Genomic DNA, 14,116 nt, shown 5'->3' with positions numbered 1-14,116 from the left:
GTGCTGACTGGTCGATTGGTTGGGATTGACATCATCATCTGGTGGAGATGATTTGATTGAACAGTAATCTTTGTAGTGCGGGATGAGTCATCAGTTTTTTTGTTTTATTTTCTGAGAAGAGAGAGAATGAATTCATTAAATGCATAGACTACATTTTAAAAGTTTTGCTCACAACGGCTGCATTTATTTCATCAAAAATGTTGTAAAAACAATAAAATTGTGACTTGTTGTTTAGCGTTTTAATGTATTTTAATAATATATCTTTAAGAAATTAAAAAAAAAATTGTTTAATTATTGATGCATCATGTTATGTTATCTGTATAACATAAAGACAACCTATAACTGACCAAAGGCTTTATTTATTGTGAAGATTGTTGTTGTTGTTTGTTTAAAATAACAATGAAAGATACTGTGTTTGAACAAATAAACGCAGACACAAAGCTGCATTTATTTGATCAAAAATGCAGCAAAATCGTGACATATTATATAAATATACATATACAAATATATATATATATATACATATACATATATAGTTTACTGTTTTAATACATTTTAAAACATTTATTTCTGTGATACAATACATCATTTTCAGCAGTCTTTATTCAGTATCACTTGATCTTTCAGAAATGATTTATTTTTGTTTAAATCTTGACAAATTCACATTATATTTGTGACAAATGTATAACATAAATACAGAATATATACAGTTGAAGTCAGAATTATTAGCCCCCTTTTGATTTTTTTTCTTCCTTTTTTATATTTCCCAAATGATGTTTAACAGAGCAAGGACATTTTCACAGTGTGTCTGTTAATATTTTTTCTTCTGGAGGAAGTCTTATTTGTTTTATTTTGGCTAGAATAAAAGCAGTTTTACATTTTTTAAAAAACAATTTTAAGACAAAATTATTAGCCCTCTTTAAGCAAAATTTTTTTTTCGATGGTCTACAGAACAAACCATCGTTATACAATAACTTGCCTAATTACCCTAACCTGCCTAGTTCACCTTATTTACCTAGTTAAGCCTTTAAATGTCACTTTAAACTATACAGAAGTGTCTTAAAAAATATCAAATAAAATATTATTTACTGTCATCAAGGCAAAGATAAAATAAATCAGTTATTAGAAATAGGTTTTTAAAACTGTTATGCTTAGAAATGTGCTGAAACGATCTTCCTTTCATTGAACAGAAATTTGGGAAAAAAAATAAACTGGGGGGCTAATAATTCTGACTTCAACTGTATGTGACCAAAAGCTTCAATTATTGTCAAGTTTTTAAATTTGCTTGTTTAAAATAATACTTAGTTTGATCAAATAAATGCAGTGTCACAGAAAACTTGGCATAATATATCAACTAAAAATGACTGTTTACTGTTTTAATGTATTTTAACATCTAATTTATTTCTGATCCAGCTGCTTCTATTCAGTCTTCAGTTTCTCATGATCTTTCAGAAATGATTTATTTTTGTGTAATTCTTGATGAAGTCACGTTATGTTTGTTAAAAAAATTAATCAGTAAAAGTAAAGTAAATATGTGACCAAAGTATTGGGCAGTTTTTAAAATTCTTTGTTTAAATAATTATGCTAAAAAAACTTAGTTTGATCAAATGAAGACTGTACCGAGGCTGCATTTATTTGATCAAAAACGCAGTAAAAACGAGAGGGGTCTGGATGCAGACCTGGTGCTGTGCAATCTGAGCTGCATCCAATGCTTTTTAATAAGCTCACCTAACCCCACCCCTAACCCTACCCGTCACAGTGACATCACTCACTCCATCGAGTGCATTGTGTCTGACAGTACATCGCTGAGTAATGCAACCTCAGCTTGCATCATAAAGGCTGCATCCAGACACTATTGGTAAAAACTGTCAAATTGTGACATGTTATTATAATTTAAAATAATTATTACAATTATCAAATTATTACAACTTAAAATGACTGTTAACTGTTTTAATATATTTTAACATTTAATTTATTTCTGTGATACAGTGCAGAATCTTCAGCAGCTTTAATTCAGTCTTAAGTGCCACATGATCTTTCAGAAATGATTTATTGTTGTGTATTTCTTGATAAAATCACGTCATGTTTGTTTAAAAGTAAAACATAAATACATACACTGTAAAACCCAGCAGTCAACTTTATCAAATGAAATGACTGTAGTCAACTCCAAATTAACTGAAGGTTAATTCTACTCATTTGAAAGGAGTTTTGATCTCAGTGTTGAAGGTAATAAGTTAATTAAATACCTCATTACTTCAACTTAATTAAAGAAAGTTCACAGTACTCATTCACCTTATTCTCCGCAGACGAGCGGGCGCAGCCATTTGAATCTTTTTGGCTCGAGACTTCCGGTCTCATTCACTTCCATTCCTTTTTAGACATTAAAAACTGCTCGTTTCGCTGTTTGATGTTGCCAACTGATATTTTCTTATTACATTATTCTACTTGGTCTGTATAGTCATGCAAACATTTGTTTGTAGAGCAAGTAGACCGTTTTCTATCGTTTTTTATTCCTAGTCATTTCTCCCATAGGCGACTGAATTGGAAGTTCTAAAACAACTGTGAAAACAGGCGCACTTCCGCATTTTAGAATAAGGTCAATAGAATTGGTTTTCTCAAGTAGTTTGACTTGCCTTAACACTTTTGGTTTTACAGTAGTCTGTTGGTTTGAGTTCTCCATTTATCAGGTTTTCCTGTGCTCAAATTGCTTCATTTACTCAAATGGATTAAGTTCACAGTACTCATTAGCTAATCGGTTTCCTTAAAGGGTCACGAAACACCAAAACACATTTTTTGAGCTGTTGACAGTCGTATATGTGTCCCACACTGCTAAAAACAATATTAGGACACCTATATTTCACTAAAAAGTGTAAATCGGGTTTTTTTGCGTTATTTCAAGCTAATTCGTACTTCCGGTTTGAAACTAATTTTTGAAGCTACGTCACGGTCATGACATAATAGTGTTGTATTCCAGCGTGCAGACTGGACGTCTGTACCAGAGTGTGTCTTATTACGTCTTACAGTGTGATGCATTAATGCATGAGTAAGGCTTGGTTCAAACCAATCAGCGCACTCTATTGTGCAACTTCATTAATATTCATTACTGTCACAGTGTTTAGACAACTGAGACGCCACGTTGTGTTGGCAAAACAAGCGTGAAGTATTGCTTTTATAGTTTGCTGCAGTTAAGTTTTGTTTTCATTTTCTCTCTGTGAGAGCTCAGAGTCACGTGTGGATTAACAGTGTACGCGACGCTCGACAACAATAACTTACGTGTCTAAGGAGGAACATTGTTTACCTGAGAGCTGTTCTCATCTGCAAACGCTGAGATCCGGATTCGCTTGTAGTCTCCTCTTCATAAAGACGCGGCTCTAGTTGCTGGTGATTGTCCTGTCTCTACAGATTTGGTAAGTGAGCGACCAGTGCTCTTTGTTTATTCAGTTTGTTCGTATCTAACAAACTATTGCACCGAGTGTAAACACGTAAGCACCACAACCAAACTTTAACCTCGTGTAGGTTTTTTACCGCATTTAGTGACCGGAATAACACACGCGGCTTTCTGACACTACCTGTCGTGTGCATCTAAGTTTCTGGAAAATGCTGAGTTTTTCTCTCATTCGCCATGCGGTATCAAACATTGCATGAAAAATACAGGCTTACAGCAGATCCTCCAATCAAATATCTCGTTTGTCGCGAGGGACATGAATGAATTCCCTGAATGAAAGAGCCAAACTGCAGTTAAAGTCCACCATTCAATAATTTGGCAAATAATTCGACTACAGATGTCCATGTAGGTTAAACACCATCACTTTCTCCTGTGTGTGTGAATTTTGACTCTGAAACTCGAGCGTGCCCAAAGACAATCCCACACCATCCCACTTTTCTTCCTCCCACACTTCCCCCTAAACAGAGCTGGACACGCCCACTTTTCTGACTTTTTTCAAAGTAGAGGTGTGAAAACACCCTGCTGAAACGAGGGGGTTTCATGGCCCTTTAAATGGTTTGAGTTGCCTTAACTTTGTATGTTTTACAGTGTGTTTATGACCAAAAGTGTCAATTATTCTGAAGTTTTTGAGTTTGTTTGTTTAAAATAATAATGATATATATGTGTATGTATATGTGTTTGTAAAACGAAATGTATATTATTTTGAAATTTTCAAGAGTATTATTATGAAATTTTCATGTGCAAATTACAGCACATGCATTTAAAAAAAATAATTGTGTGATATTATAAATGTTTACATAAATTGCATTCTTATTTCTTACATTCTTAATATTATAGAAAATAATATACATTTTTAAATATTATACATTACTATTATATTGAAGTAGTAATTTAAATTCTAAAAAGTACACAATTATTTTTACGGATTTGTTTATCTTTCTTTTTCTGTTTAAATTTAAAAATGGAATTACACCACCAAAAATGTTGTCAGTCATTCTGCTTCCGCTGCAGGCAGACGTCTCTGTATTTTGTTGCTCTCCTCTTGGGATTCACATATGAACTCTTTAAGTCACCTCAGGGAGTTGTGGCGTTCAGCCAGCCAATCAGAGCTCTGCATCGCTGGTGGCTGCCATTTCAACTACCTCATGCAGCACTTGGCAGGTGACAGGCCTCCCCACATGTTCACTAGTCTTTTTTTTTTTTCCCTCCCTTCTTTCCACTCCCGTCATTTCTGCCTCTTACCTCCGGTTGATCCCCAAGCAGCAGCTGGTCATGGGGGCTGTTTCTGCCGTCAGGAAGTGTCTGGCTATTGCTGGCTCTCCGCCACCCTGCGCTGCCTATCCGCTGTCATCAGGGCTTTTCTGCTGAACTCCTGTCTCGGAGTGAGCTGTTTTCAGTCGGAGCATGTGTGATTGCTGAACACACGCTTTAATTTATGGAGTGTTTGCTGGAGAGATGGGAAAGGTTTTGACATAAGTATGTGTGCGAGGACCAGTTGAGATCGTTAGGCTTCGGGATACAGATTGTCGAAACAGAAGAAATTAAAAACATTAGGTCTCATTTACTTAACATTTGTTTGCACACATTTGTGTGTAAAATTATTTTAATTATTTAATAAATAATAACAACACCAAAAACAATAATAATAATAATAATAATAATATAAACAGTAATATAAGTAATCATATTATAAATAATAACAATAATAATAATAATAATTATTATTATTACAATAATAATATTATTGTTGTTGTCATTATAAATGTTATTTTTTGCACACATTTTTATAATAAATAAAGCAAATAAATAAATGAATAATTATTATTATTATAATTATTATTAATATTATTGTTGATATTATTAGTGTTGTTGTTATTGTTATTTTTCACACATTTGTGTGTGAAATAAGTAAAATCCATAAATAAATCTTGTTCACTAAACATTTGTATGCACAAATTTGAGTCAAATGAGTGAAATGTATTAATAAATAAATAAATAAATAAATAAATAAATAAATAAATGAATAAATGATTATTATTATTATTTTTTTTTTACTAATATTATTAAGATTATTTTTGCCCTTACTGGTATTTTTCACAGACATTTGTGCGTGAAAATATTGAAAGTAATTAATAAATAAACAAATAAAAAAAATAATTATTTATTATTATTAATTTTGCTGTCGTTATTATTTTTACTTTTCACACACATTTGTGCATGAAATAATGAACATTAATTAATAAATAAACAAATAAATAAAATTATTATTATTATTATTGTCATTATTATTGTTAGTTTTTTTGACAAATTTGGTCATGAAAAATGTGAAATTAATTATTAAACAAATACATGAAGAATTATTATTATTATTATTTAATATGTTGTCATTTTTATTGTTGTTTTTCAGACACATTTGTGCTTGAAAATAATGAAATATAAACTAATAAATAAATGAATTATTAATATTAATATAATTTTTTATTACTAATATTGTTGTCATTATTATTGTTATTTTTCACACATTTGTTTAATTAAAAAACAAATTAATAAATAAACATAAATAGAGGAATTGTGTATTAATTATCATTATTTATTATTGTTATTATTATTATTATTCACTTGATTACTTTTGAAGTAGATTCAATTAAAGCAGCAATACAAAAGACCGAGGTCTTTATTGAGTCTTTATTCAGTTGAGTTTTGATTCAGTTCGTTTACTTTATGAATGGAACAGAATCGATCAACTGTGATATAAAATATAAACAGTAAAGACAGCTCTAAATATGTAATTTTGTCATTATTTAGCTTGAGTCAGTTTGATAATGAATCAGTTAGGGAACAGGGATTATATGAAATTAAAAATACACTTTTTTACATGATGTAGATTCAATTGAAGCAGCAATACAGAAGAGTGGTGTCATTATTGACCTTAATTCACTTCAGTCTTGATTCAGTTCAGTTTGTTCACAGTATGAATGGTACATAATCTATCTACTAAGCAGCTCTAAATCGTTAATGTCATTATTTAGCTAGAATCAATTTGATAAGGAATCAGTAATGTAACAGTGATTAAAAAAATATCAAATAAAAAAAATGTACTTAATTACTTAAAGTAGATTTAGTTAAAACAGTCATAGAGAAGTCGTGTGGTGTCACTATTGAGCTTAATTGAGTTCACTTTTGATTTAGTTCTGTTCGTTTACAGTGTGAATGGTACAGAATCTATCTACTAAGCAGCTCTAAAAGGGTAAGATTGACATTATTCAGCTTGAATATGTTTGAAAAGGAATCAGTTATGTAACAGTGATTCAATAAAATATAAAATAAAAACTATTCACTTAATTACATGAAGTAGATTCAGTTAAAGCAGTCATTTATCACTGTGATGCCATTATTGAGCTTAATTCAATTCAGCCTTGATTCAGTTCAGTTCGTTTACAGTGTGAATGGTACAGAATCAATCTACTCATCAGCTCTAAATGTTGTAGTATTGCTTTAATATTGTCATTATTCAGCTTGAATCAGTTTGATAGTTTGATCAGTTACATAACTAAATAATAAAAAATGTACTTAATTACATGAAGCGTTACAGAAGACTGTGATGGCATTATTGAGCTTAACTGAGTTCAGTCTTGATTTAATTCAGTTCATTTTCAGTGTGAATGGTACAAAATCCATAAAATGTATATATAAATATATAAAAGCAGCTCTGGAAAGGTAGTATTGCCATTATTCAGCTTGAATCAGATGCGTTCAGCTGTCAAATCAGCTCAATGCTGAATTTTAAATGTCTTTTAAGCCACAACTAAGAAGTGAATCCAAGCTCCAAATTGCAATTGAATTTCCAAGCTTTTAACAGCTGCATATAGAATCAAAAGTTCTTCGAGGTGATAAAGCAGCTTTGTTCTGCCTTCCTGTATCTCATTGTTGAGCTTCACACATAAAAACCCCTTTCCATCCGATCTATTTTCCACCGTCGCCATACCTTCGCCGAGATAGAGATCTTTAATTAAGATGTAAATCTGGGATTGATGGAATAATTAGCTCAAGCATTTACCCGCACCCCATTGGAAAATGACATTTGTTTGCATATTAATGGCATATCCCCAGACTTTACATGACCTTGTGACAGCCGCTGCAAAGTGCAATTAGCAGCAGATCAAGCAAAGCAACGGATTTAATGGTCGACGTGTTCGTCGCGCACATATTTGCCTACTAAATGCCAAAAAACCACAACCTTTGACCTCAAATGCTTCAGCATCTGCCTGTGGATGATCTTTATTTGTGAATCAGTGATAGATGTGTGTGAATGAAAAAATATATACAGTTGAAGTCAGAATTATTAAGCCTACTGTATATTTTCCCCCCAATTTCTGTTTAACGGAAATATTTTTTAAATATATTTCTAAACATAATAGTTTTAATAACTCATTTCTTACAGTGATTGGAAGTAGCAAAGTACAAATAGATTTTTCTGGTATCAGTACTTTACTCCACTTTATTTTTCTGACAACTTTTTACTTTTACTTCTTACATTTTTAAACAAATACCTGTACTTTCCTACTCCAATCATTTTTAAATCAGGTTTGTTACTTTTTTTTTCTTGTGTTTGGTGACACGATCTTTATTATTTCCTGTCATTGCACAATTTAAGCGCCTTTATGATTCAATCAATATATTTCTCATCATGGCTTTTTTGACCTCTGAACATGCACTGTAAATAGGCTTCTTTATTAAGCTTACCATAGAATGGCGAACTTGGATGAGACAGAGGGAATCAGCAATGTAAAAATACCTGGTAATAAGATGCATTTTGGTGGATCGGATCACAGGTAAACAAGAGACTCATTCCTGTTCGAATCTGCCATTTAAATAGTATAAAAAAGTATTTTGCCCTCTTCCAAACATGGTGAACTGTAGGCCTACTTCTCTGATCTTTTAATCTAATACTGCAAATAAAAATAATAAAAAAACGTCAACAATCTTGTTTTATTTTTTTTTTTGTCAACGTTAGTAAGCAATTAAATACTTTATGAATATGTTATGCATTGAGATTAGGTGTGGGACGATAACCGGTTTTATGGTATACCGCGGTTCTAAAAAGTCAAGGTTTTCAAAACCGTTAAAATTTTCTGTTATACCGTTCCTAAGGTATTTGTAAGTTTTTATTATTTTTACGTGTTTTTACGACTATTTTATTGAGTTTTTTAGGGCAACATTAGAATATTGACCCCTCCACATTACAAGCCACTAGTCAGTCCATGACTCAGGAAATATCTGAAAAACAAATCTCTTATAAACCAACATCCAACATGCTGCAGTGCTGAACAGTGCAGTGGCTTTACTTTATATCCAAAGAAAAGATGCCTTTTCAAGCTGAAAATAAATCTGTTTTTGAAACTAATGAAGACAGCAGACGTCAATAACTTATTTGAATTAATTAGGTCGACATGTTGCTGTTTCAAAATATTTTAAATATTAAAAGAATATATATCATGTTTAATGGAGTTGTTTTTTTTATCCAGACTTTTTAAAAGAACTTATTTTAGAGCAGTAGTCACAATACCGTGATATCACGAAACCGTGATATTTTTACCCAAGATTATCGTACCGTCAGAATCTTATACCGGCCCATGGCTAAATTATATGTATGTCCTTTATTTCCAACGAGTTCATATTTCCTAGTACAGAATTTATACTGTTTTAAAGTATCAATATGTATATTATATACACTGTAGTCTTCATTTAAATGTTAGATAAATATTTTAGAACATGAAAAGTATTTTCATTGGGTTATTTATGAATAAAATTATAATGCAAAGAATCAGAAATTTAAAACGTGAAAAAAATTAAAAATGATGCAAAAATGTATTAACAACTTTATCCATTAAATAAAATACACACAATACTCTGAAAAAAAGTAAAACTCAAAATAATAATAATAATAAGTTTTCAATGAAATCATATGATCTGCAAGAATGTTGCTGTTTCAGAAAATGAAGCATCTTTACCATGATGCAAAAATTATTTGTAGTCAAATTCATAGTTTTTTTTTATTATTATTTTATCAAAAGAGTTGAATTTGAGACATTTATTAATTCTAAAAATATAGGCAACCTACAAAATGACATTTTAGAGTACATGAGGCAGTATGATAGCTGTTGTTTTTAACAGCCATAGGTCATTTTTATAGTTAAGGGGCAACATTTTGAGCAATGTTGTAGGACAATTCTGTTTGGCTGATTTGTTTGAAAAAACTGAAATGTAAGTTATTTTGTATAGATGTATACATGATGTGCAGTCTAGTTACCGCAGTGAAACTAAAACAAGTATTAATAAATACTTTTTTACATGAGTACATACTTCAAGCTGTACTTTACTTACACTTGAGCAAGAAAGTGTAGTCAGTACTTCAACTTTTACCAGAGTTTTTTAAACATGAGTATCTGTAGTTCTACTTGAGTATAGGATGTGTGTACGTTTGACATCCTTAATTTCTTTTATATTTGCCATGATGACGGTGCATAATATTTTGCTATATCTTATTAAGATACTTGTATTAAGCTTTAAGTGCCATTTAAAACAATAGAGTCTGGGCTGCAGATTTGCACTTGCATCTTCAGGCTTGCACGCTCAGATTTGCAAGCTCAGGCAACCACGCTTCCTCTGCAAGTGAAGTCATTTACAATTGCCACCTGTGTTCGCTTGCATGAAAGTCCTTCGGTAATTTAACTTAACGGTGTAACTGAGGCGGAAAAATCTTCGAGGTAACGGATTTCATTAAGATCGTTTCAACAAACTTCTTATCTGTCACCCTTACTCAAGTAGCTTTTTTTCTAAGCATTTCACTATAGTTTCTGGCAACATACGGCGACGGGCGCCACAGTTGCTATAGTTACGTAAACCGATCGTAACGAACCACGAATGCTTGCCTTACAACAGCTCTGCAGTAATGTTACACATCATCTGTGCCGCTTTCTTTCCGTTAAGTGAGTCGAGATGTTCCCTTATCGAGTCGATCTCAACATTATGTTGGGAGGATCTATAAAACTTGGCTGGCATCATGTAAAGACTATTGAAGCTGCGCAGCAACTGTGATTTCATATGGATGCACTCCTGCGCAGACGTGATAACTTATCAAGAATAGTTATAAAGAAAAGTTTCTCAAGTCGTTCAAGAATCATTGCTGTAAGTCCATATGTGTATCTGTTAGTTGTAATACTACAATGTACAGTTCCTTGAAATGTTTAAAATAAAAACTAAAATTCTAATTTGCCTGGTGTTTTTTTTTATTCATAACTGTGGAAGAATACCTTGTGTGTATATTTTGACTGATATTTAGTTGATATAAATAATAAGCTTAGCTGTTATGAATGTTAGCAGTAGCCTGCTTTGGTAAATTTACATCAAAGCATAAAATTATATGACGAATATACTAACTGCTTTTCGGGGGTTGGGCGGGGGGGAAGGTCTGTCATGTTGTACAATGTAAGTAGGCTACTTAGAATTATTCAACAACATCGTCACTGTCAACGCAAACGAACTGGAAACTTACTTTTGGTTTATTTCTGTTGCTTTCGAGTGGCGTTACGGGTGCAGGTGTCGATTGTAAATGACATCACTTGGGTGCCTGAGCGTGCAAGCCCGAGAGTGTAAGCCTGAATATTAGGGATGTAACGGTATTGTAAATACCGTCATACCGCAATATTAATTTTTTTCGATATTACCGTAGTCGCATGACTCGGTAAAACTATAGGTCTGCTGAGAAAATTTGCTCAGGCGAATGAACCGAACGGGAGGTACCGGAAACTACAATTCCCATCAGCCCAGGCTTGGCCATAATCCCTTGCGGTCTGTTGTCGCTACAGATCCAGTAATGCGGAAATGGAGTGTGCTGCTAGAAGCGGGGATGAAAAAGAGCTGGGTGTAGTCGCTGCACGCGTACTGAATAGTGGTGTGGTCGCGCGAGTTCTTATCAGCTGTGTTGTCGCCACGCGCGTACTGAATAGTGGTGTTGTCGCGCGAGTTCTTATCAGCTGTGTTGTCGCGCGCGTACTAAATAGCGGTGTTGTCGCGCGAGTTCTTATCAGCTGTGTTGTCGCGCGCGTACTGTAAAGCGGGGACGGAGGGTATGTCGCGTCGCGGGGGCACTTTTGATCATTTTGGAAGGGAACTTTCTATCCAAGACTAAAAAGGGCATGTGCACTGCACAGGTTGAGCCCTGTGTGTGCACGTGCCTGCAAGTTGGGGAATAGGACTAATAATCAGTCATGGGGACTGCAGAAACACAGCACACTGTTCAGATTGATGCAGACATGAGATCTCTATCTCACTCATGGTTTGTCCTCTCAAGTGGGGGAAAGACAATGCACAACGTTACCCACTGCTGTCAACCCGGGCCAAGTCATATCTCTCTGTCCCAGAAACCTCAGTCCCAAATGAGAGGGTTTTTTCTGTTGCAGGGGACATTGTAAATGCCCAGAAATACCAGCTTTTACCAGATTATATTTATATGATAGTTTTCCTTTAAACCCATCTAAGTAAATGAGTGATTAAATGTTGAATGTGATGAGTCTTCAACAATACTAAATTGAAACTTTATTTTTTTACATGGTTTAATATTTTTTTGTTATTAAAATTGAAGTTCCTGTTTCAAAGCTTACAGATAGATGGCTAATTTGTATGTCATTGACACTTTTGGCACTTTTTTGGAGTATTTTCATAAGTTTTGTTTTTTCCTGTAAATGATTCAATAAATACCGTACCGTGACATTCATACCGAGGTATTACCGTACCGTGAAATTCTGATACCGTTACATCCCTACTGAATATGCAAGTTCAACTCTGCAGCCAGACCCTTCTCATTTAAAAGCTTAACCTACTTAATTAGGTTAAACAGGCAAGTTATGGTATGGGCAAGCCATTGCATAACAGTGGCTTGTTCTGCAGACTATTAGAAAACAATGCTAATAATATTGACTTTAAAAGGATTTTAAATAAACAATAAAAACTGCTTTTGTTGAATTTTTTAGCCAAAATAAAACAAATAAGACTTTCTTTAGAAGAAATAAAATATTCTTGAAATTACTGTGAAAAATTCCATGCTCTGTTAAACATAATTTGGAAAATATTTAAATCAGAAATAAAAATTCACAGGAAGGTGAGTAATTTTGACTTCAGCTTTATATATACAGAGAAACCTGACAGTACCTCATCAGGTCACACACCGTCTACTGTGTGGCTTTGTGTCTCTCAGACTGAAGCGACTTTGGAGAGTCAATGGAAACTGTTTGCTTTGACAGTGAAAAGGCGACCTTGAGACACACCAGCGCACGAGCGTCTCTGCCGCTCAGGGCTGTCGAGTCTGTTTTATTAAAGTAAAGCTCTGAGTATTTCAGTATATTAACTCAGATTGCATGGTGATAGTTTAACTCCCACTGATTAGATATACAGAAAGTGACCTTTGGCGCATTCCTGTTTTGTACTAATGAAATTAAACAATGCTGTATAGCTCATAAATGACTGCTGCACTATTGCATTGTCAGGATAATTAGCAGTACACAGATGGCAGGTCATACAAACAAGGTTTCTATCAAAAATAATTGCGCAGTCTTTGAGATCTCAGACATCAGTGTTGGTTGTTAGAGCTTTGCATTAGTATTGCTTTGAATAAAGGGCATTACTGAGGTAATTACTGGGGTTTTTGGACTAGATTGGATGGACTATGTATGTTTAGTCAGCCAAATGTGTACATTTTCTAAAATGAGTGAGAGGTGGTAGCACTTTAAAACTTCTTAGCTTGATAAACTGCTTTGGTTTTTGTTGGGTTTTTTTATTGTTCTGTGCGTTTTATAGTCCTTTTTTGGGGCCATTTGTTCTGCAGCATAATAGAAACATCTGTCTGTTCATCCATCCATTGGTCAATTTGCCCATGCGTCCATTATGTCCGTCTATCCATTCGTTAATTGGTCAATTTGACTGTCCGTCTGGCTGTCCATTCATTCATTCTTTATTCATTGGTCAATTTGCCAATTTTGTTAGTTTATTCCTTCATTCTTTGGTCAATTTGCCTGGCCGTCCGTTCATTCATTCATTCATTCATTGGTCATTTTGCCCATTTTGTCCTTTTATTCTATCAATTATTATTCAATTTGCCCATCCATCCATCCATCCATCTGTTTTTTCATTCATTCATTCATTCATTCATTCATTCATTCATTCATTCATTCATTTATTGGTCATTTTGCCCATTTATTCTTTCATCCATTGGACAATTTGCATATTTCGTCCATTCATTCATTCATTCATTCATTCATTCATTCATTCATTCATTCATTCATTCATTCATTGGTCAATTTGCCCATTACTCCATTCATGTATTTATCTTGGGTCAATTTGTCCACCCATCAATACCATAATTCATTCATTCATTCATTCATTCAATTATTCATGGGTCAATTTGCCAATTTGCACTTCACTCAATCCAATCATTTATTCATTCATGGTTCAATTTGTCCATCCGTCAATGCGTTCGTTCATTGATTGATTGATTGATTGATTGATTGATTGATTGATTCATTCATTCATTCATTCATTCATGGGTCAATTTGCCAATTTGCACGTCACTCAATCCAATTATTTATTCAATCATGGTTCAATTTTTCCATTCGT

The 14,116-nt window shown here is 33.4% G+C and overlaps 1 protein-coding gene across 3 annotated transcripts in view; it reads left to right on the top strand.

Moving 5' to 3' along the window:
• The window catches only part of plxna3 (plexin A3), a 350,688-nt gene that overhangs the window by 141,171 nt on the left and 195,401 nt on the right, over window positions 1-14,116 (top strand).

The sequence above is a fragment of the Danio rerio genome, chromosome 8 (genome assembly GCF_049306965.1).
Source record: "Danio rerio strain Tuebingen ecotype United States chromosome 8, GRCz12tu, whole genome shotgun sequence".
Classification (NCBI taxonomy): domain Eukaryota; kingdom Metazoa; phylum Chordata; class Actinopteri; order Cypriniformes; family Danionidae; genus Danio; species Danio rerio.
This window is presented reverse-complemented; position numbering and strand designations above follow the sequence as displayed.